The following is a 23,022-nucleotide window of genomic DNA, read 5'->3' as shown; positions in this document are numbered from 1 at the left end:
CAATTTAATAAAAACTGAACTGGTCTACGGAGACTTCAATAGAGTCATAAACTATCTTGTCAGTTTTTTATTACTCTGCATTAAAGCCTACAGATAGGTATTCTGTTACATGGAATCTCAGAGATTACTGTAGTATGCAAGGGTTTATGTGCGGTCTACTCACTCTGACAAACCGTGGGTACAGAAGATGAACTGTCAGAATCCTTATTGGGCCGTCTTAGGAGAGACAGTATTCTTTCTGCTTATCCAACTGTAAATTTGTATACTATGTAATTTTATGAATATATGCCTGATTGTTTGCTTGTCGGAAAGCTTAAGTTCAGCACAGGAGGCCTCAGTAGGTTATGATGACAAGCCAGTGATATCAGCTAGACACACTAATTGGTTCACTAGGAAAAAATATTTTCGAAGCCATAGGTCTGCTCTGTTTATTATGAAAAGTTATGATAAATGCAGTAGGCCTTTTATATGGACTGTGAAAGCATATGTGAAAATCGAAAGCCACTTAAGGGTGGATTGTTATTTCTCTGTATTAAAGCGTACAGCTTGGTATTGTGTTACATGAATTGTCACAGATTACCTTTGTAGGGAAGGATTTTTTTGTTGGTTACTGCCACTGACATGCCCTATGGGTAGAAGTGTGCACTGTAAAAATTCTTTATAGAATCTAGCTTAGCTGTTTGCAAGGATCTTTTAATAAAGAAAATATATATTTACATCCATATATATAAATATATACCAATATAGATACATAATGGCCTTTGGGTCAGCTCTGCTGCCATTGGTCTCGCTGAGTGTCATTTACGCTCTACTTCAATCCATGACAGCATATTACAGCAGGGTAATAGTTCAGCCAACATCAGTCATCGGCTCTCTTTCCCTGTGAATGACGGCATTTTCTTATGACGTGTGCACATCCACCTGAAAATGAGTGTGCTTCCCTGTCAGAGCTGGATGGTCAGTCCTTTCATTTAAAATGTTCTTCTTTACTTTGCTTCTCCTCCTTTATTTTGGATGTTTCTTAGGAGAATAGTACAGTGCTCCAGGCAATGCTGATGGGTCTTCTTGTTTGCCACTTATTTCATCCGCAGGGTGCCACATTCCATGTGGGCACTTCCTCTAAATCAGGAGACCATTATGGAATGCTTTTGTACATAGTGTATCATTGTTTCACTAATCCAAGGTGACCAAAAAAATTGGTTTTAAACGTAGCAGCCATGCTGGAACTTTAACAGAACGATAGACAGTTTACAATACCTCTGCAAGATGGACACCCGCTGCTATGTTTAGTTTCGTTACTGCAAGCATATACCTGCCATTTTTAGATAGCAGCAGGTTTTCCTTTTTCTACTTGTATTCTTTTGATTTATTTTGCATATGTTGTAAAGTTAGTGTGTGTTTTGTGATATTATCAGAGCAAAAATGCAAGAAGGAGTCAGTTGATGGCTGAGTGAGTGAAAAGATGAGTGATAGAGTGCATGTATAATGACTTATTGAGTGGCTAAGTCCATCAATGATATGAAAGGCAGTTTCATTCATAAGCCAGACCTTTTGGCATTGCCAGTGCTTGTTTATCTAACTTTCCAAGAAAGCGAAGCCATCTTAGGGAGGCGCTTCTATGCCCCACCCCAATCCACCCCCATTGTGCACACTGGAATGTCCATTAGTGCCTTTTAGCCCCCACCTTGACAAAAGGCGGAGATGTTATCTAGCTACCCCTGGCCTCCAAAAGCTCCGGTTAGTATGTGTCACATTGTCCTCCGCCTTGCCCAGAAGAGGTGGATAGATTTAAAACCCCACCCCGCCCCATGGCCGTACTCAAAAGCAAGGGGGGTAGCGCAAGCAATATAAAATATGGAAACGATGGGCGGAATTTCGGGGCCTATGGTTGGAGCCGCCAGCGATAGGGGAGTCTCATTTACCGGGCTAAGTTTCTGGGTCTGTAAAGACGGAGGGGCGGGGGGGGTGTTATGTTAGGACTATTCGATTTTACATCAAGGCTGTGGACAAAATTATGTGGACTTAGTGCGAACTTCAGGGGGGGTGAGGGAGGGAGGGAGCTGGGGGGGGGGGTTCTACACCATTTAATGTGCCCTTGTTATGCATTGTTGATCTGGCAAAACAAAAGTCGATTGCTTTCATGGTGAAGCATGGTCTGATTCGGCAGATGCCTCTGGTGTGCAGAGCTCTGCGCTATATACGCAAATTGATGAATAAAATATGTTTTTAAAAATAAAAAAAAGAAAGGGGGGTCTCTTTGAACCATGAAAGAAGTGAAATGCTGCATGCAACAGAGGACCAGGGCAGCTTTTAGCTCAGTGTGCTCTTTTTGCAAAATGTGGATAGAGTACTTGGACAGCTATAAGCTGTCCTGCCACACCCACACCCCGAGGAGGGCAGTCAGCTGCCAGTCCACCTTTCCTTTTATTTTAAATTCTATTTACCCCTGTGGACAGAAGGGGGGAGTGGGAGAGAAAGCACTTGTAATTCAGCAATGCAGGATGCAATGGCACTGGGGCAGCAGTCAGCTGTCCCGCTATAATCAGAAATGCCATATTGCCCTTGGGCAAGGCCTTAAGGATTTGGACTGAAGTTACCCTCTCACACCCTTAGACAATGCCAGGAAGGAAAGGAAACAAAACCCTCTACCCTTGAGCACGGCGTACATGTAAGAGACACTCTGCCAGTTCCTGGGTTTTAAGTGTGTGGCCAGGCCAGGAAGGTGGTGGGGTGAGCACCCTTCACCCCCTCTCCCCCAAACACAGTTTTGCTTTACATCTTTCCTTGGCCTTCATGACTGGCTGTTAAGTGGTCTGGACAGCCAGAAATATTCTCACTGAAAAAATAACTAAAGTTAAAGTTATGGTAAGCTTTGGGTATTACACCTCAACGTGCTAAAAACCCTGAAAACAAAACACTGATATTCGCAAGTTATGGTTCAAAGCACAATCTATATGATGGACGACTAAGCCCATAAAATGTCAATGCTGACAATCAAAGAAAGTATACCAAGCAAAATCACTTTTGTTGTTTATATGATTGATGTCCCTATGGACTGAAGTATGTCAGCAGCACTCTCTGTCCCTTTCAGGAAAGAATTCAAGAATATATTGAAGCGATAAAATGCAAAGTTTACAGTTATCCTATGGCAATCCAATAAAAAAGGGATTTCATAACAGTGACCCAACATCATTAAAATACTTTGAGATTGTCCTAGCAAATAGAAAGAGACAAGGTGACAAAGATAAGACAAATGAAATCAAGATATAGTAACAAATTAAATACAAATGTACTACCAGGTCATAATTTGGATGAAGAGCTTCATAAACACCTTGAATAATCACTTTGCCCAGGTATGATGAACCTCCTTAAACATCTGATGAAAATCAACCCCTAGTTTGGTTAATAAAATAAACACAAATCAGGAATAACGGAGGATTGCAATAAATGAGTTTGAGAATTGGGATATAAATGCTCAAATCATTTACCACATCAAATAAGTGGATTACTCTAAACCAAATATACCAAACTGTAAGACTATCATGGTATAACCCATCAAAGGACATCAGAAGACCTCCTGGACATTGTGTGCGGCTGAGTAGTAAACATATGACAGAATGCATACAATTAAAGCGGTTTGAAATTCGGCAGAGAGGAGCAGGCTGGTGACTATGACCGAATGGTCGAAACATGTCAGCTCTGGGATTTTACAGCATACTGTATGAACTAAATAAAATCTTAGTTCACAATACATTCATGTGCTCCGAGTGTTGCTTTGCCTTTTCTACTACTAAGAGCATAGTATGGAAATATACTAATATATAAAATAATGGGCCACATCCACTTTTTACTCACTCGGAGGGTGTTAGGAGTCAGCATGCTGTGCTAATGTGCTTAAGCATCTTTTGGGTATAGATCTGCTTCTATAAAGATCTTCTACAAATGTTAAATGCATACTTTCACAACCTGAGCTTGCATGGGGACCCTAGCCAGTAAAGAACAGAAGCTTTAGGTGCAGTCTCCTGCAGTGTCCCTCAACAACAGCATTATACATCCACTGGAAGTTTCTCTTGAGGGAAGTGAACATTAAATAGTTTATTTTTACTTGGACTCAATCTATAACAACTAGTCTGCAAAATCGTATCTTCCTTTAGCGGTAAAATTAATTTTATGAGCAATTCAAAACAAATATTTAGCCAACATGTGTTAAACACAACTAGCTGACTTCTTCACGACACCTATACAAAGTATTATTGTATGGGCTGTCGATGTAATGATTGCAGAGTCCCTGCCTAACCGATGAATTGTTAATGAGTCATTCAAGTATAAGTAATGTTGTAATGTGTGCTTCCTTGAAAGAACCTATCAGTGAACACTGGCTTAATGCTTCCCTGACTTTCTACAACATCTTACCTTTTGCCTCCTTCAAAACCCTGCAGAGATAAAACAGACCCACCAGCTCAAAAGCCCTACAACGTGTCACTTACTTAGGGTATGACTAACTCATTATGGGGAAGTTTGGTTGCTGGCATGGCCAATTACTCCCTGGATGCCTTTCATCTATTTGGAATATACAAACTCTTCACCTAGTTCCATTGGACTTCCACATCCAAACAAGCCAATCTACCGTCCCAACAAATTGCTACTTCCCCGCCACCTTCTAACTGCATAAGAGGGTGTGCTCAATATTTAAGTCACAGCGAGAGACCACTGTCTCTTGGTCTTATTTTCTTCATGGCAACAGCAGCATTACTTCCACCTTTTAGTGGTTCCCCAATTTTCCTTAACCTATCTCAGCTTCCTATGTGAAGATGCTCAACCATGAATGTAAACAAATGCTTATTGTTTAAACCAAAATGTGCATCTTGATGCATCATTCTCTTCAGTGGATGTTCCTGGAAAGAAAGAATGATGCCAATCCTGGCCCCGTATGAATGACCATTCTGCCAAACTCTTACCGTTTCTCAGTTGGTCCAGACTGTGCTTCCCAAGCAGCACTGGCTCAATTACAGTTTCTGATGACTGGCTGAAGTCTTGATCATCTGAGAAAAAGGCAGCCAAGTTAGAAACGTTGTGCAACGAAGAAGTGTAAAAGAAAACATTTTAGAAAGCACTAGAAAAAGTGGACTTTAATTGGTCCAACTCTGGTGTCATTTTTTTCACGAACTCAATTTTCAGATATTGATGCTACAAGTTTCTGCTTGAAAGTTATCTCTACCTGTAGCCTAAATCATTCAAAGTTGATGGCCTCCATTTTCATACAAACCTCTCTCTTGCTCATGGAATGGTTAAAAGAAAGGTTTTCAGAAGACCACTTTGAAAATTTAGGACTTCAAAATATCCTCTTCATACAAGCACCTTTACTTGGAGGTAGCTCATACCAGCTCTTAGCAGTATGAGTGGGAAACAACCTTTACGTTGCGGTCATTAGACCGCAATGCCTTTACAACGCGGTCGTTACAACAACCGCGTTGTTACAACGCAATGCCATTACTACGCAAGTCATTACATCGACTTGCAGTAGATGGCGCTCTAACATAAGGAATAGTATAATTTACTATTCCAACAACTTCCCTACTGTTGCGTAGGCTGGAGTTGGAATAGTAAATTATACATTCCTAATGTTACAGTGCCATCTACTGCAAGTCGATGTAATGACTTGCGTAGTAATGGCATTGTGTTGAAATAAAGCGGTCGTTGTAACGACCGCGTTTTTACGGAATGTGATGTATTTGCATATGTTGTAACATGCTATATTCGAATGAATGGAAACCTTTCACACAACACTTTTTCAAACCCCACCAATAAGTGTGCATTCTACCACCTCTTTAACTTACCTCCACAAAATACTTAACTAAAAAATTATTTAAGCATCACTCTTTGTTTCTCTTGGATCGATTAAGACTCTGAATCCAGCCTACATACCTTGCATATCAAAAGCAACAAATAAAGTTAGGAACTACTTTTTCAAATCCCACTCCTTTATGTCAAGGAATTGCTCCACATGCTTCCAAAGACTCCATACTTCAATTCTGTGCTCTTTAATTTATATACCCTGCCTCTTGACTCTTACCAATTATACCGGCAACATAAAAATGCTCTCCCAACTTTATTTAAACATGCCTTCCCTTGACGAGATCTTCAACCTCACTTAGACTTTAAATGACATCCAATCCTGGATGACTTCTCGCCATCTCAATTTCAAAAGTAACAAGCGGATTCCTGCGTATCTCACCTTACTACTCCTCTACTGTGGTTCTGAACTGGCTAGACTCCGTGAATATCTTGAAATGTACCCTAAAGAGCACCGAAAGCTCATAATCTCTTGGCTTCATTCGAAACAGTCATCTCAACCTACACAAACACATCAACAATACCCAAAATCACAAGAACCGCCAAGAATCCCAACTATTGCTGATGTGGTTGGAGCCTTGGTACTCCCCAGACTGAAGTATGGTATTTCAGTTCTCTTAGGAATTGAGGACATTCATCTTGCCCCTCTCAAAGTCTCTCTCTATGCTGTAGCCCCACTCATTTCTGGAATAGGATTGATCAGTGTTTAGAACACAAACTTCTCCACTCTGACTCACCACGAGCAGGAGTCTATGACTTTTTTGGTAAGTCCTATCATCTTTGTAGCTCTAATACATTTAAAGAAGAACTCATCCTTGAAAGAATCCTCTGGCTGTGCACCAAAGGTTTGGACTGCTACCCACCTTTTAGCCACCCCTCCCTCCTATTAACTCTCACAAAAAGAGATGAAAGGATTGTTTTTTAACCAACACTTTTGCCTCACCTTCCTAAACCTCTGCACCGTCCACATTTTCCAGTGACCAACATATACCTGCTAACTACTTTCAGAGGCACTCTGCCCAGTTCAGGAGCCCAAGTGTTGTGGCTTAAGTGTTGCCATTCCTTTTCCTTGGCTCACCTTCCCTACTGCTCAGCCAGGGTGAGTGCTGGAATGATTGGTGATGTATTGGAATGCCTGCGTGCCTGGTGATGTGCTGAGTGTCAGTTGAAGTGTGCAGGCAGAGCAGCAGGGAGGCTGCTCCTGGTGGGGCTGTTATCAGCTACCTACTTGCCTGGAACTCACTTTGTAACTAAGCTTAAATAAATCTACAGAATATACACCTCAGCTAATGGACTTTGCATTACAACATTTTGGCAACGTGTTGTGGACTATGTAATGTTAGAAACCTGCTAAAGATACTGGAACGAAGGAACCTACTGAAGAGATTGGAACTAAGCAAACTGAAACTTGAAGGAAAAACAACATCCTGATCAGCCCCACCAGTGCCCCTCCTCACCTGGACAGTCCGCAGCCTGGGGCGTTTGAGCTTATTAACATTTATGGATTTCATGAACTAATGTTGGCAAGTTTGCTTCCCTGTGTGCCAAGACTGCAACTGCGCTTTTACTGTTGAAATTGTCTGATAACTCCTGCTGTGTTAGTGTATATTAAAAGAAGACGGAGATCCATTTGATCTTCTTTCATTCCTTTTATCCTAAATTAATCTTGGCTCAACAGTTCTCATGTGAAACTACCTGCCTGTTGGAGGCGTAAGTGCAGCCGACAAATTGAGAAGCGATAATGACAGTGGTGGAGCATGTTACAGGATCAACGAACTGCACAGAAGTATTGGAAACTGTCAGCTTCTCATTTACGGATTATTGCAAGGCTGGCCAGTAAATCATCTTTGCAGCGGGTGAACGGTCAGTCGTGTGCGTGATTGTGGGAGCTGCTTTGCACCGTACTGTGGAGCCGGCGCCCGCAGGGGGCATCATTCAGAAATTTGTATTGGTTTGTATCTGTGGTGAGTGCTGGTATTTGTTCTGTCTCACTGCAGTGCTGGAGTGCTTGGTGATGAATGGAATGCTGAATGCTTGGTGATGTCAGGAATGCCTGGGTGCCTGGTGATGTGCGGAGTGTCAGTCGGAGGATGCAGGCTGAGCAGCAGGGAAGCAGGCTGCTCCTGGTGGGGCTATCTGTTATCATCTACCTACTTACCTAGAACTTACCTTGTAACTAAGCTTAAATAAAACATCTATAGATTATACACCTCGGCTAATGGACTTTGTATTACAACACTAAGCCATAGTCTTACGGCTCGGCAGACAGTGGGTGCACTATTAGGCTACTGTTCTTAAAGCTTCGGCTTGCCCACTGGTCAAGCCTGATGAGAATACTGCACTCTATACAGACCTCTAATCCAATACCTAGTACTGGCTTCCTGAGGTTTAGTCTGTACAGGTTTCCTGTGTCAGTACCACTAGTCCTCTTTACTATGTATATACATTTTCAACCCCGGTCTAGTTTTTACACCACCTCCTCTTTATTCCTGTGTTGTTATCTCTATAGATAGATAGATAAGGACGCTTTGCATACAAGCATGGGCAGATGTAGGTTGCCTAGTTCAACATGACTATATATATATTCTTCCTGTTTTCTATATACATTTCTTTTTACACAACGTAACATATGCATTGTTCATTATTATTATCCTAATTTTCATAATCCATGAAATAAATATACGGACTCCAAGGCCTATATCTTGGTTCCCTTTCAGTGCCAATGAAGTGCCCAGCTTTTCAATGAATGCCTGAACATCTTCCAGAAACACATCACCTTTGACTGCTTGTCGACTTTGATCTAATTACTACTCGACTACTGGCTTATTCTAAATGTACCCACCTGCTAAAAAGGAACCATCCAGTGCAAAGATAAACATTTATCCTTCCCATGTCTTGCATCCCTAATAATCACCAACAGCAGGCATTCCAGAATGTTCCTTTGTTTGATGAAGTCTGCTAAGGTTTGGAGACCTCTTGTGACATCACTCACCTGCTGGCCCCTTTAAACCAATGGTGGACTGGCTTGTCGGGCACTCTGATAATGCCAGATGGGCCAGCTTGGAAGGGCCAGTGTGAGGGTCGGTTTCCTGGTCCCATGGACCGCGACGGAAACAAAATAAAAATATATCAGTCAACACACTGGTCATTCCAACCTGGGCAATCTGTCAGTTCCAGAGTGCATGGCAGGCCAGGCCCTCACTGCTTTAAACAGGCATGAATAGCCAAACGCCCATGAATGCTCCCTCTCACCGCGATATGCATACAATACCTATTCATACGGGTTGATCTGAACTCAAAATGTATTAGACTCTTGGGTGTGAGGGGAACGTTGGAACAGTTTTGAAAAAGTCAACACAGGACTTTCGTAAAGCGATTCAGTGCCATACTAAAGGGAGGCTGTGTCCTCGACAAATGCCAGATGACATGCTTGGCAAAGTAAGATGGTCTACATATTGGGGCATCATAATTCAAGTCCTTTTAAACGTTCCCCTGCAAGTGGTCAGACATCAGAGAGGGGTGGAGGGGGAGGGGAGTGGTATTCAAGGGAGTCAGCTGAAAATTACTCACTCTGTCAGCGGGCCTAAACCAGGGGAGAGACAAAGGCAGGAATTATTTTTTGCGTCCACGGTGGAAATCTTGTTCAGTGTCCTCCTAGTACCAGTAATATAATTTAAGAATGAGGAATGAGGAATTAATCTTATCGGGGGACTTCCCCTTTGTGTCCACTGGCGGGTTCCTCCTCTTCCCCATAGTTAGGGGCAGATTGTTGGCACGGCAAAGAGAGTTGACCCAGGCTCTGACGGGCGCAGACGGACCTGCCATTGGCTAGGGCACACCTCATGCAGCGGGGCTGCAAGACGCTTAAGTAGCATTTATGGTGTGCAGGTGATGATGCCAGAAAGGTTATGGGACTCCCAGAGGTTACTATAAGCAACAGCGCCCCCTTTCGGCCAGACGAAATTCGATAGCAGCAGGGAAAACAATCCCACAAGATATCCAGCGAGGCAAAGATCAAAACTACAGCAGTGAACGTCAATGCGGATATCAGCGCCGAAGTCAACAGACTGATTCGTTTACGATAAGTGGACAGCATGACCAGCAACCAACTGTGCATATCTGCGCAATATGAAGTTTCTTACTCAGTATTTCCTTTTATTTCTTTTGTTAATTCAATTATACTTGTGAAGTGTTTACATTTTTTTAATTCAATTGCAACTTAATATTGTTCGTTCTGGTATATAAACACAATTACCCAATGGCGGATTTATAGATTATATCTACATCTAGATGTCAAAATTCTCCAACTGAAGGGAGCCCCCCTCCCTGCAGCGGAAACGGGCATGGAGCATCCCATGATTTAGCACCCCAAAGAAGAACAAGCATTTGCAATGCAGTAGGTCTCGCATTTGCAAGAGTTTGAGCTATTGGCATTGTAAATGACTATGCCTTTTATTTATGTGTTTTGAATACCTGCAAGCGGTGCGTAAACACGCACTTTGTACAGATAGTCCTTGCTTACGAGAAGCAAGGCTGGCAGTAAAATTGGCGCAGTTATCGCCAGCCTTGCTTCTCGTAAGCAAAGGCTATAAGTACAGAATGCATGTTTACGCCCCTCTTGCAAGTTTTCAAAACACATAAATAAAAGGCATTGTCATTTACAATGCCAATAGCTCAAACTCTCGCAAAAGCGAGACCTATTGCATTGCAAATGCTTGTTGTTTATCTGAGCAGAACACGTTCTAAAATCTAGAACCAGATTATTAGGTGGTGTCATCATTTCAAGCTGTTTTTGGGGAAGAATCACTGTTTGAATGAATAAACAACCTCCGTTGGGGACACGGGCAGCACTCATTTCACGGAGTCCAAATCCGAAAACTATACCGATCAAAGCGAAGGAACTCCTGATGGCACAGCTGACGATACAGGAGTTAAAGGAGCAACATCGGGAAAACTCCCAGGAGCAAACGGACGAGGAATGGTGCAGGAGAGAAGTAGGTCCCTGTTCCAACCTTGCTAAAGGGGTTAGTGCTCACATTCGTTTTGGTAACGCTGCTGCAGTAACTGCTGAGGCAGCGCTGGAAGGTACATCCCCAGGTGTCTATTCCTCCTTCAAACAACACACTGTCCAAAGGGTAAAGGGAGAAACCAGGCGGCCTGGGCATCTGACAGCTAGCACCTGGCATGCACATTAATTCCTCTGCCCCAACCTCACTGACTTCTCAAAGACAGTGACCTGTGGGCATTCCCCATATTTTTGACCAGGCAAGTTAGACTATGACATTTTGGTTAGGAACAGGGCCAACTAGACCAGTGCTTCCCAAACATTTTAGACTCACATCCTAATTTTTAGAACAACAAACGTATGCGACCCATCTAGCTTTGATAAACATTAGGCTTTTTAAAAAAATTTATTTAACGAAAGCATTGTGCAGTAGATAGAGCATTGCCATTTACAGAGACACATTTTCCTTTGAAATGGCTACTTAATTTGCACAGACAGTTTTACTGATAAAACTATATTGCACACAAATAATACTGTGTGGAAATCAGGTTTCAGTGAATATATATATTTTGTGCATCACCAGGTAAAGAAAGTATCTTCATTTGTTTTGATGCTATTAAAATATCTGTTTCCATCATGTCAGAATTACATTAAGGTACTTCATTTTTGCTTTCCTAACTTCTGAATGTGCACAGTTCATTTACATGTTGTTGTGCTACAAAAAATGACATCCTATAGCATTTACTTTCACTGCAAGATTGTCACATAATTCACTTTACTTTTCTTTCTTTGACTGCAAAGTGAGAGGAGCAACACTGGTTCATGCACAATAGTAGGCCTTTCTCAAAGGTGGACTGGACATCTTTCAGTTACTTATTGCTGTATATGGGTGTTAAGCTGTTACAAATAAGGTGAAAGCTTTTCCCAGACAAAGATACCATCTGTAAAAAAGACAAAATAATGAAGCAATAGTGTCACAAAATATGCTGAACTATGCTACATAATTTGCTTTTTCTTGGCACATAATTTAGTCAACCCTGCCACATAATTTGGTTGTCCCCTGCAGCATAATTCTAGTGATCTTGGTCTTCCCACACAAAAACTTCTGGACCACTTAACTTCTCTCCAGTGATCATCACTCCTCTCAAAACGAGATCATCCCTCCCAATGCACCTTCAAAAAAGCCCCAACGCGAAGATGCACCGCTTCATCTTTGGCCGCCGCCTCTAACATCATTTTGGTAATGTATATCATGACAATTCTTATCTATATATACTGGAACCTTATCACATGCTAGATAAAGGGCGCTGCCACTATTCCAGACTCCACACACAAAATATGCTTTCCTTGATTTGCATGGTAGAGTTCCCCATTTACAGTACTTTAAACATACTCATCCCATGAATACTGTCATTACAGAGCAGTGCTTAATTTGTGCCTGTAGTTTCCGGTGCTCGGCACTGGCACTTAGGACAGTCTGCCACATGGTGATGCTGTTAGAGTAATTTAGAGAGGAGCAGAACAACAGTTGTTTATTAATTCAATAAATATTAAAAACGACTAATGCCTGCCACGTAAGCCATTCATATAGCTTTGGAGACTTGGAATAAACTGTATTATTACACTTGCAGGAATGTAATGGTTAGGGGGCGTGGCTTGATGCCCTAGCAACATGGCGGCGCACGGGTGAAGCTCCCGGCGCTTCCTGAAGACTCCACGTACTTCAGCTTATACGGAGCAACACTGGTGGCGGCAGCGGCTGGGAGAATACTTCCTCAGCACTATGTAGCCTCCGGAGCCCCCTTCTGAAACGAACAATTACTTTTTCCTGCAAATATCGTCGTATTTGCGGCTGCGTATTGTCGCGGCCGCCATTTTGTTTTTGTATTTTTACAGCGATCGCGGTTTTCATGTGTTTGGGGCCGCGACTCTCCTTTTAAATCACTCATTGTGCATCTAGCAAGCCCAGTAAGGAGCAACAGTCTCTGTATTACCTAGGAACTATATTAATAATGTGGCATTCTCCTGCTCAACACTTGATAAAGGCTCTGTGAGGAATGAGCTTGGCAGCCATTTTGTGACTGCCTGCAGGCTCTCACAGAAAACGTAGGTCTATATTCTCCAAGTGCTGAGTAAATATGAGGTGAGTGCGGAATGTAATTCCTCACTTTCTAAAGAGTGACACCAGGTTTACATCTTTATTATTCCGCTCAACAAAGCAATAAAAATGCCCTCTTCATGACTCTTTCCTTGGTGACTACCACACCTCACTGTTTATTTCTCTGTTTACTTGCCCTTAAATGAAAGGCTCAGATAACGCTTTATGGGCAAACTAAAGACTCTCCACACTACGTCATCTAAGAAACATATTTTTATAAAGAACTCAAAACTTTTTTATGCGTTTTCCAAGCTTGAAGACTCCTTGCTGTCCACGTCCCACAGCTTAGATACGACAATGGAGCCCTCTTCTGGACTTCTTGGAAAATAAGTAACTAAACGCCTCAAAAAAGATCCTCCCTCACCACCCAAGTCAGTCTCGCCTGTATCTTTGGAAATGTTGCTTGAGGAGATTAGAGTCCTTCGACCCTTTATGGAGGAGACGAATTCCAAGTTACAAGTCTTAACAGATAACTGGTCTCAACTTGATACAAGGGTCTCCGCAGTGGAACACACTGTTTCTTCCTTACAAGAAACATGTGTTAATGTCTCTCAATTACATTCACAAGTTTCTACGCTTCAGAAACAGGACGAAGATTTGGAAAATCGCAACAGACGGAACAATTTACGCATCTATGGACTGGGAGAAGGACTTGAAGGGTCTGACTCACTCACTTTCTTTAAATCATTTCTCCCTAAATTGCTTCACATGCCAGAAGGAACTTTGCTCAACATTCAACGTGCCCACAGATTAGGACGTCCTCCATCTCATGCTTCATCATCACAAAGACCAAGAGGAGTCATCTTGGATTTCTTGAAATATACAGACTTGTTGAAAGTTCTATCAGCAGTCAAAGCTTCTCCGAGGATCACATGGTCAGGCTCGTCTTTATTCTTTGCACAAGACTGCGCTAAAGCTACTGCTAATAGGCGTAAGGCCTTTCATTGCATGAGATCTGACTTACGTTCCATGGGAGCCCGGTATGGCCTTTTTCTTCCATGTCTCTTCAAGGTTACGTATAACAACAGAACGACAACGTATGAAGACCCTACATGTCTACAAAGTTTTATTAACTCGTGCAAAACAGATGTTATGGACTCCTCAGGGCCTTCTTCTTCTTTCAGTGCTTGATTAGATGTGTTTCTCTTTTTGCTTCCTTACAGGTTGTCCAGATTTTGCTTTCCTCCTCATAGTTTCCTTGATAAGCTTGTTGTCATCAAAAAGTTAATTTGCTCTCAATTTGTTTAATGTGACTGTCTGTTCTCGCTTGTCCTTGTCTGCTCCAATTTGTATTCTAATTTTTATTATTTGTCCGTCTCCACAGATTTAGTACCCTTGTACTGTGGTTTCTTCCCGATCCTCCGTTCAGCTGACCCCGGATGTGTCGCCTACTCCATGTGGTTTCATCCCCCCTTCCCGTGTATCCCTGAATCTTCCCTTTGTAGGTATGTTGTTTTCTTGCATTTCTCTTTCTTTTTTATGTATCGTCCAAGAATTCTTTCTCCTTTCCTTCTCAAACAATCTTCTTTATTTCCTATTAGGTGTCTCTGCTCATTTTAATCCCTTTGTCTTTTTTCTTCACACTCAGTCTCTTTCTCTGATCCTTCTCACTTTTGATATTGTTGCACTCCAATTTTCATTGTTGTTTACTCCTGTCATCACTCTTCTGCTTCTTCTCATCATCTCTTTCTATCATTTTCCTTTTTACGTATTTATCTCAGTATTTTTCTATTCTATCTTCTCGTCACTTCAGTCATACTTCTTTTTAATTTTATTTTTTGCATCTTTACTTCATTACATACTACTCGTTGTAACCCTTCATAGGATATATTCTTTCTTCTTTATTCTTCATCCATGTTCAAGCGAATTGGGTTATTGGTATGCATTTTTTTCGTGTATTGTTTTTTCTAAGATGTTATGTCACTGAAATTGGTGTCTTGGAATGTCAGGGGACTCAATTCTCCCATAAAAAGGCAGAAAGTCCTCACCCACTTAGCTAAATTGAATGCAGACCTGATATTTCTCCAAGAAACGCACCTTACGGAGATTGAATCGTTAAAAATGAAAAAGGGGTGGGTAGGAGAAGTTTTCTTCTCCAAAGGTGATGTAAAACGTAATGGAGTTATGATACTTGTTCGAAAATCGCTTCGCGTCAGACTCATTTCGCAGGAGTCCGACATTGAGGGCCGATGGCTTAATGTCAAGTTGTTGTTGAAGGATGTTCCAGTCTCTTTCTTTAATGTCTATGCCCCCGCTGGTGGTGACTTCTCTTTTTGGTCCTCACTAGCACAGCAAATCACTCTTTGCATGGAAGACAACTTTATACTAGCAGGAGACTGCAACCAAGTATTTGACCCATTTATAGATCGTAACTCTAAAGCTTCATTTATCCCCAACAAATCACATAAGTCCTTCATCCATGCTATTACCCATCACAAATTGTTAGACGCATGGAGATTATGCAACCCAGTTACTAGAGAGTATACCTTTTATTCCCCGGTTCACCATTCGCAATCACGAATTGATTATTTTTTTGTATCACATAACATATCCCAAGCACTGACAATTGCAGAAATAGGACCTATATTATTATCGGACCATGCCTCCATTTCAATTTGTCTTGACATCATACCCAAAGTTAATGCTCCTAGGAGGTGGCATTGTATTAAAGCTCTCTTATTAGATCCTGCATTTCCTGCCTCATTCACTACCTTCTTTAATGATTACTTCTCAATCAACCAAACTGATTCCCTACCCTTCTCAACTATCTGGGATGCCTTTAAAGCCTCAGCAAGAGACTTTATAATAAATTACGTTCCTGGAAAACGTACTAACACACGCAGACGTACTCAAGCTCTTCTCTTAGATATAAAGAGACTGGAGCATTCTTTTTATACTTCTACTTCAAAAGATGTTTTGAATAATCTCATAAAACCAAAATTGCAATTCAACAAAGAATCAACAGATAATGCGTCATTATATTTGTTAAAGTCTAGTGCGAAATTCTATGGAGGTAAGAACAAAGCAGGGAAAATTCTGGCTAATTATTTGAAAACCAGGATCTACAAGTTGAACATTGAGTCTATTTATGATGAACAGTCGGTTTTACAATTTAAAGATGAAGGTATTTTAAATGCATTCTCCTCTTTTTACAAATTATTGTACTCCTTCGAAACAAACCCTGCGGACTTCATGTTGTATAACTTCTTTTCCACCATACAAAAATCCCAGGAATCATCCCCTGATTTATCTTCACTGGAATCCGATATCTCATAACAAGAGCTTTTAGATGTGCTTAAACATCTCAAAAAAGAGAAACCACCCGGACCTGATGGTTTTACTGTTGAATGTTTTCTTTATTTTTCCAAATTATTATTACCCAAGTTACTCCTCTTGATTGATTATTTTTGCCTCCTGGAAACATCAGGCGGTCTTTTTCAGAAGCACACATCTGCCTTATACCCAAAGAAGGCAAGGACCCAAAGTTCTGTAAAAACTATAGACCTATTTCCCTCGTTAACATAGACTATAAAATAAATTCTAAAGCATTGGCCCTTCGTTTAGATTCTTACCTACCAAATATACTAGGTAAAGAACAGTCTGGCTTTGTTAAGGGGCGCGTAATTACAGATAACACACAACTCTTCTTTAATATTTTATCTAAAGCTTCACATCTAAAACATCCTCTTGCAGCAATAGCACTAGACGCCGAAAAGGCTTTTGATAGAGTCGAGTGGCGTTACTTATTTTATACCCTTAAATGGTTTGGTTTTGGTCCTAAATTTATATCCTTAATCTCCCTATTATACTCACATCCACGTGCCGCGGTAGGCGCCAATGGTTTAATATCCTCATTTTTTGATCCAGGTAGAGAAGTGCGGCAGGGATGCCCCTTATCCCCTTTTCTTTTTAATCTAGCCCTTGAACCTTTCATTTCCAAGATTCGTCAAAACGCGCTTATACATGGTTTTGAAACACCTACAACTCACATTAAACTTGCGGCTTATGCCGATGATATTCTGCTTTTTATTTCAAATCCTAACAAATCAATCCCTGCCTTCTTAGCAGAAGTAAAATCCTTCTCCCTTATTTCTGGATATCGATTGAATGGTGATAAATGCGAGATTCTCCCCCTGACCAAATACACTTTCAAAGCAGACTTTACATCAGCTAACTTTACATGGAAATCCGATCACATTAAATACTTCGGATTACAATTCACGCCTACAATCTCAAGTACGGTAGCTTTATCCTTGAACAGTTGTATTCAGAAACTCTTGGCTCTCACTGCTAGATGGCATCCCCTTTATTTATCTTGGTGGGGTCGTCTCGACACTATAAAGATGGTGCTTTCCCCCATAGTGTTATACACAATCTCCAACATACCAGTTCTCATTTCACCCAAATTCTTTAAATCTATTAACTCCATTCTCTCCTCCTTTTTATGGAACAAGAAGAAATCCCGTATGTCCATATTCAAATTAATTCGTCCTAAAGCTGAAGGAGGAGTTAATTTCCCCAATTTTTTTGCTCATCAAAAAGCCTTTTTACAACGTCAAGCCTCATTTTGGCTATTGGACTCCGCAGATGACTATCCTTTATGGACGCTAGTTGAAAACTGGTTTTTGTCTCCATTCTCTTTTCAAGAATACTTATCCTTTTCTCGCAAACCTCAAACCCTTTCTACTCACATATTTAAACTTACTTCCAAACTTCATGACCCACTCTACCCTTCGACACACACTACTCTAGACTCTTTCCTTGCTTATATGACACAACAAAACCCTTTTAATACGCAACAGACCCTTTTATTGGAACACTTGGAGACAAAAAGGCTTAATTTGGATCCATCAACTATTTTCTAACTCAGAATTTATTAATCCTTTGCATCTCTTAAGCAATTGTATGATTTGCCAAATTCATTCTTACCCAAATACTACATTCTTAGGAAAACTGTCCTTGACACATGTACTCAGGTAACTAACACTTCTTCCACAGCTCATGACTGTTTTTTACCTACAGGTTTTTCCACCTTACTACGTGTTTTACCTAAAGCATCCACAATATACAGTTTCCTCCAAACTCCTGACAAAAGTAGGCAAAAATCGAAGATAGAGATAGCTTGGGAAAGCGATTTTATCACATCTTGGTCACTCTTCATGTAGAGTAATATATGGATCAAGATACGTAAATCTACAAGAGAAGCTAGTCTAACACAAACACTGTTCTATATTTATAATAGGCTTTTAATATCCCCAAATATCTTGAACAAAAGAGTCTCCAATGTACCTGCTACCTGCTCATCTCCAAATGCTGATTTATTCCACATGTTATTCTCATGCCCATTAGTGCATAATTTTTGGAAGCGTGTATGGTCTCAATTTTTCACACCAATGTCCCCTTTTCCGCCATTAACATCTTTTTAGGGAGTATTTCACCAATATTTATTAAGTGTCCACTCAATGTCAAAATCATTGATCTGTTAATAGCGGTTGCTTTTCAGCAAATAACACGGAATTGGAAGGAATTCTCAAAAATCTCTTACAAAGCATGGTGGTATGACATCTGTCACAATCATATATGTGGATACTTTCCTCGCCTATCCTACGCACATGTCTACAAAACGTATTCAACTATGGTCACCTGTAACAATGGTTTTTGATCTCTGTGCTAAACGATCTTCCTCACTGCCTCCTGTTCAACAACAAGTGCTCAAACCCCCTTGAGTTTCCCAGACATTCCTAAATTCCCCCTTTATCTTTTGTTAGATTAATCTTAACCTTTCATACAGTTACTGTTCTATTGAATAACCCTTTTTATAGTTTATTGCTTGACTGAGTATTTGATGTATTGATTGTTAAGTACATAAATGTTTTGTACATTGACACCTCTATACCTTCAATAAAACTCTTTTTCAACTTAAGGAATGTAATGGTTAGCAGTTGTGTACCTACTGTTGTTGGTAGCGCTGGCTGGTGCAATGGGTGTTGCAATTTGCAGAGGCCTCGGACGAGGGCTCTGGCATTTATTTGTTTATAAAATTAGGCACTGCTACAGAGTAACCAATCAAGGGAGGTAAAAATGTCACCCACCAGAATGGTACTGAGGCAGTTGTGGGGTATGGATCCCCTCACAAAGAAGTTCCACTGCCCGTGACGTCTGCTTTTGCACCTGGAAACCAAACATTCACAGAATGAGATATTTTTTGGGACCAGCACAAACAGTAGACAAAATCGGGCCTGCACCCACACCTATGTTACACTGACGACCCCATAAACAATAGGGTGCGCAGGGTGCTGTATCCTTAGTTGATCGGGAAATAAGAGTCCACAGAGTTTTCCAACCACAGTGGGGCACTGCAGCAAGTGGAATGCACCCACTGCAGACCAGGATATGTAGTCCAACTCCACGTTGTTGTTGCTGGGTACTGCAAAAGATTCAATCGTGATGCTACCTCTCTGCGAGATTTCCCTTTGAGATACTTATAACAGTAATAAACGCATAAACGTGTATTCATTGAAGAAACAGCACATGATTACCCAGATAATAACTGAGCAGATTCAAATAGGATATTGTTGTTTATCATATTTATTAACTGTGGTCATATTCCCGATTCTACTTAAAATATTAAATACAAAATAAAAAAAAATAAAAAAATGAAAATGTTACGGTGGCGTAATATGGGATAGCCCAATCTTACAGCGCTGCACAAGAATGTGCTGAGCCATATTAGGTGTTGCAAAAAAGCAACACGTTGAAGCGCACGCCGCTATTCTGGACTCTCATTGCCTTGAGTGTGTTTTGTATTTCATAAAAAATGAAACTGTTTTATGCGATTGCTCTTGACCTATGGCCACGGCCTATTGCATATGCTCACGAACTGCCGGGAGCTTCGCCTCTGGTTTATTTGAATGTGTGGCGTTGCATTGCGGGCCCTCGGGCTCTGTAGCGGCCGGCCTTGGAGGTTGTAGGCCGTTGTAAATAAAGGTTTCTTTAAAAAAAAAAGCAACACGTTTCTCACTTATGACGTAGACTGCGTTCACATGACTCTTGTCTTTTTCTGGCTCTATGCCCCTCCTCTCTTGCGGTTTTTGCGGATTTGAATGATTTCTTTTTGTGTTCCTGTCCGTGATTAGACGTGCGCCCGCTTACTCTTGACCTGTGCGTTTCCGCATTAAGCTGTCACCCTCAGAGAGGAATTCCACCGTCTGAGGCCTCCCTGTGATGCTGCAGGAAAGGGTCCCTTGGAATTATGAAGTCTGTGGGCTTGGAAACTTTTCTTCTCTCAGAACGTTTTGATGCTGCGGCCAAGAAAACACTTGTGAAAGAAAGACCAGGCAGTTCGGGCTGGACTGTTCCCATGAGGCACAGGGTCAAGACTAATTTGCATATGAGTGGGTTTAAACTGGGGTGGCGGAGTGAGCTAAAGAATGATGATGGATTCAACCCAGATCTGTGACTGGGGGAGAGTGTCTGAAAAGTTTCAGTGCTCCGTCCATCACCTCCCTGTGTCAACCCCACACTGTTCAACCCATCCGTACTGAAAAGATGGAGCTGAGCCCACCAAAAAGGTTTACATTTTCGCAAACAGAACACAATATAGGAACGAACACCGCCATATTTAGGAATTCATCTCACACATCCAGAGAGCCGAGCTGTGCTAGTCTTCCTCCTTCTGAACTCAGGTCACCGCCTGTGTCCGTGGTGTTCGGTGCCACACAACCTTAGTTGCGTCCCCACCATCTGCACAAACACCGATTGCATGAGAACATGGGTTATATAAATGTTCTTATGCAGCACCACTTTTGTGAGGACTGAACACTCATCCTGGTGTACCCCTTGAATAAGTCCACAAGCACCACTGCTAAATTAGATGCAGTGCTTAATTTGTAAAATAATAAGTACCAGGGCCCTCGTCAGGAGGCCACTGTAGCTTGCACTGCCGATTGCCACTGCTAGTGCTGCCAATGATAGTACTAACACAACTACTAACCATCACACTCCTACAAGTGTGACAATTAAGACAGTTTGAGGCCCCAAATCTAAAACAATGGCTTGGGAGGCAGGTTCCAGTTGTTTTTAATGTATATTGAATTAATAAACAACAGTTTTTCTGCTTATTTTTAAATTTCACAAACAGCACCAACATGTGCTACCATAAGTTCCGGTGCTGAGCACCGGAAACAACCAGCTCAAATTAAGCACCAATTAGATCTGGTATTCTGCTGCCTCAGTGAACATCTGAAACCATGGAGTAACGCAAGCGCCCTTGTTGTCCTTTCGTGACATGCCTGCATCTGGATCGGTTTAAGTCCTCCCTTGTCCGCCACCCCTGTTCTGGGAAGTGGTCTAAGGGATTCCGGTGGATCTAGCTTTGGCTGCCTTGAGGCCCTCCAAATATAACCGGGCTCCTGATACAGATAAAAAAAAGCAGGCATCATTGGATCCAAGGTACCAACAGGTCCTTCCTATTGCTATTAACTCTGCTACTGGAATGAAGATTTGCAGCATCCAACATGTGGCCACACCTCTGATGCTGTACCTCAAACTTCCCTCCACCTAACCCCTACAAGGAACGGGGATAGGGAAGACTTCTTCCTTACTGGCTCCTTCTGACCATGCTTCCCGGGGAATAGCGACAGCTTTCAGTACCTCCTATGTCAACCCCACACCACGATCACCTTATTCTGTGAAAAGCCAGATAAGACCCTTGTAAGAAAGGGGGAAAGCTCTACATGCCACACTATTGTTATGTTAAATATATTTCTAAAGCGCATGTTTACCCAGAGAAGCCTTGGCACTAGCACGACTGAAGCCTGAAATGAGTGCTCACTGTAACCTAAAAGGCCATATTTTTAGAGTTTTCCTAAATTAAAGCAAGGAATTCATTGAGTTTATCTGAGCGGGCAATGAGTTCCAGGATTTGGTTGCACATAGCACAAAAATGCTTCCTCCCCAGGAGGAGAGTCTACATTTTGAGACCACAGCATTTTTTGCTTAGGAGGAGCATAATGTCCTGGGTGCTGCATACCATTCGAATTTTATTTTCAAGTAGTCTGGACCGATACCATGAAGAACCTTACAGATGAGGCAGTGCCTTAAAAGTGACCCTTTGCCTAACTGGCAACCAATGCAGTGTCTTCAGAGCCATGGAGGCCGATTGGGACTTTGGAATTCCCAACAGCAGACGTGAAGCTGCATTCTGCAGGATTTGCAATTTATTTATGTGTTGCTGTTGCATGTTTGTATATAAGCCGTTACAATAGTCAATTCTGGACATGACCATAGAGGTGACTACTGTCTTTTGTAGATCTGCTGGGATATAAGGAAGAATTTTCTTTAAGATTTTCACGGTGTAGAAAGAAGCGGAGGAAACCGCAATTACATGGGACCCAAAAATAAGTTTGTCCTCAACTAGTACTTCCAAGTTGCAAACTTTCTTGACTGGGTTAGGTATTGAACCCAGTTCCACCGGCCAGCACGAGGGGGACAAGAAGGAAGTTTGGGAAGCAAACAGGATGACTTCTATTTTCTTCGAATTAAGCTTCAAGTAGTTCCTTGTAATCCAGATGCTAACTGCCTGCATGCAGTCATGGAATCAGGGACTCCAGATTTTTTTGTTAGGGAAACCACGATCTGGTTGTTGTCGGTATAGGACGCAAGGGAAAACCCAAACGATTTGATGAGATTGGCCAGGCTTATGACTTGGATGTTAAACAATGTTGGGCTTAACGATGAACCTTGTGGAACCCTGCAAGGAAGAGAGAATGAGAGAGCTGTATTAAGTGCCACTGGTTGTTCACGGCCAGAAAGAAATGATCTCAAGAGGGCAAGTGCCTTACCTCCAATTCTGATGTTTTGAAGGCAGCTGATCAGAAGTTCATAGTTCGCAGTATCGAAAGCTGCTGAGTAATATAACAGTATGAGGGCTGCACTCCCAGCCTGATCAAGGGTTTCTCTGATTTCTTCAGTGGCCATGATCAGGGCTGTCTCAGTACGGTGGCCA

General features: G+C 41.7%; 1 protein-coding gene and 1 long non-coding RNA gene across 2 annotated transcripts in view; one reads left to right on the top strand and one right to left on the bottom strand.

Moving 5' to 3' along the window:
- Positions 1-23,022, top strand: part of LOC146863861 (uncharacterized) — a 378,717-nt gene that overhangs the window by 271,287 nt on the left and 84,408 nt on the right. Inside the window, exon 3 of the long non-coding RNA XR_014969571.1 lies at positions 14,341-14,461. This is a non-coding gene — a long non-coding RNA (uncharacterized LOC146863861). The remainder of the gene's footprint in view (positions 1-14,340; positions 14,462-23,022) is intronic.
- Positions 1-23,022, bottom strand: part of MYORG (myogenesis regulating glycosidase) — a 95,498-nt gene that overhangs the window by 32,899 nt on the left and 39,577 nt on the right. Inside the window, exon 2 of the mRNA XM_085628598.1 lies at positions 4,959-5,042. The gene's annotated coding sequence lies outside the window, so the exon portion shown is untranslated. The remainder of the gene's footprint in view (positions 1-4,958; positions 5,043-23,022) is intronic.

The sequence above is a fragment of the Triturus cristatus genome, chromosome 2_1, assembly GCF_964204655.1.
Source record: "Triturus cristatus chromosome 2_1, aTriCri1.1, whole genome shotgun sequence".
In the NCBI taxonomy this organism is placed as follows: Eukaryota; Metazoa; Chordata; class Amphibia; order Caudata; family Salamandridae; genus Triturus; species Triturus cristatus.
The sequence above is the reverse complement of the archived record's forward strand: the minus strand, read 5'-3'. Positions and strand labels throughout refer to the sequence as shown.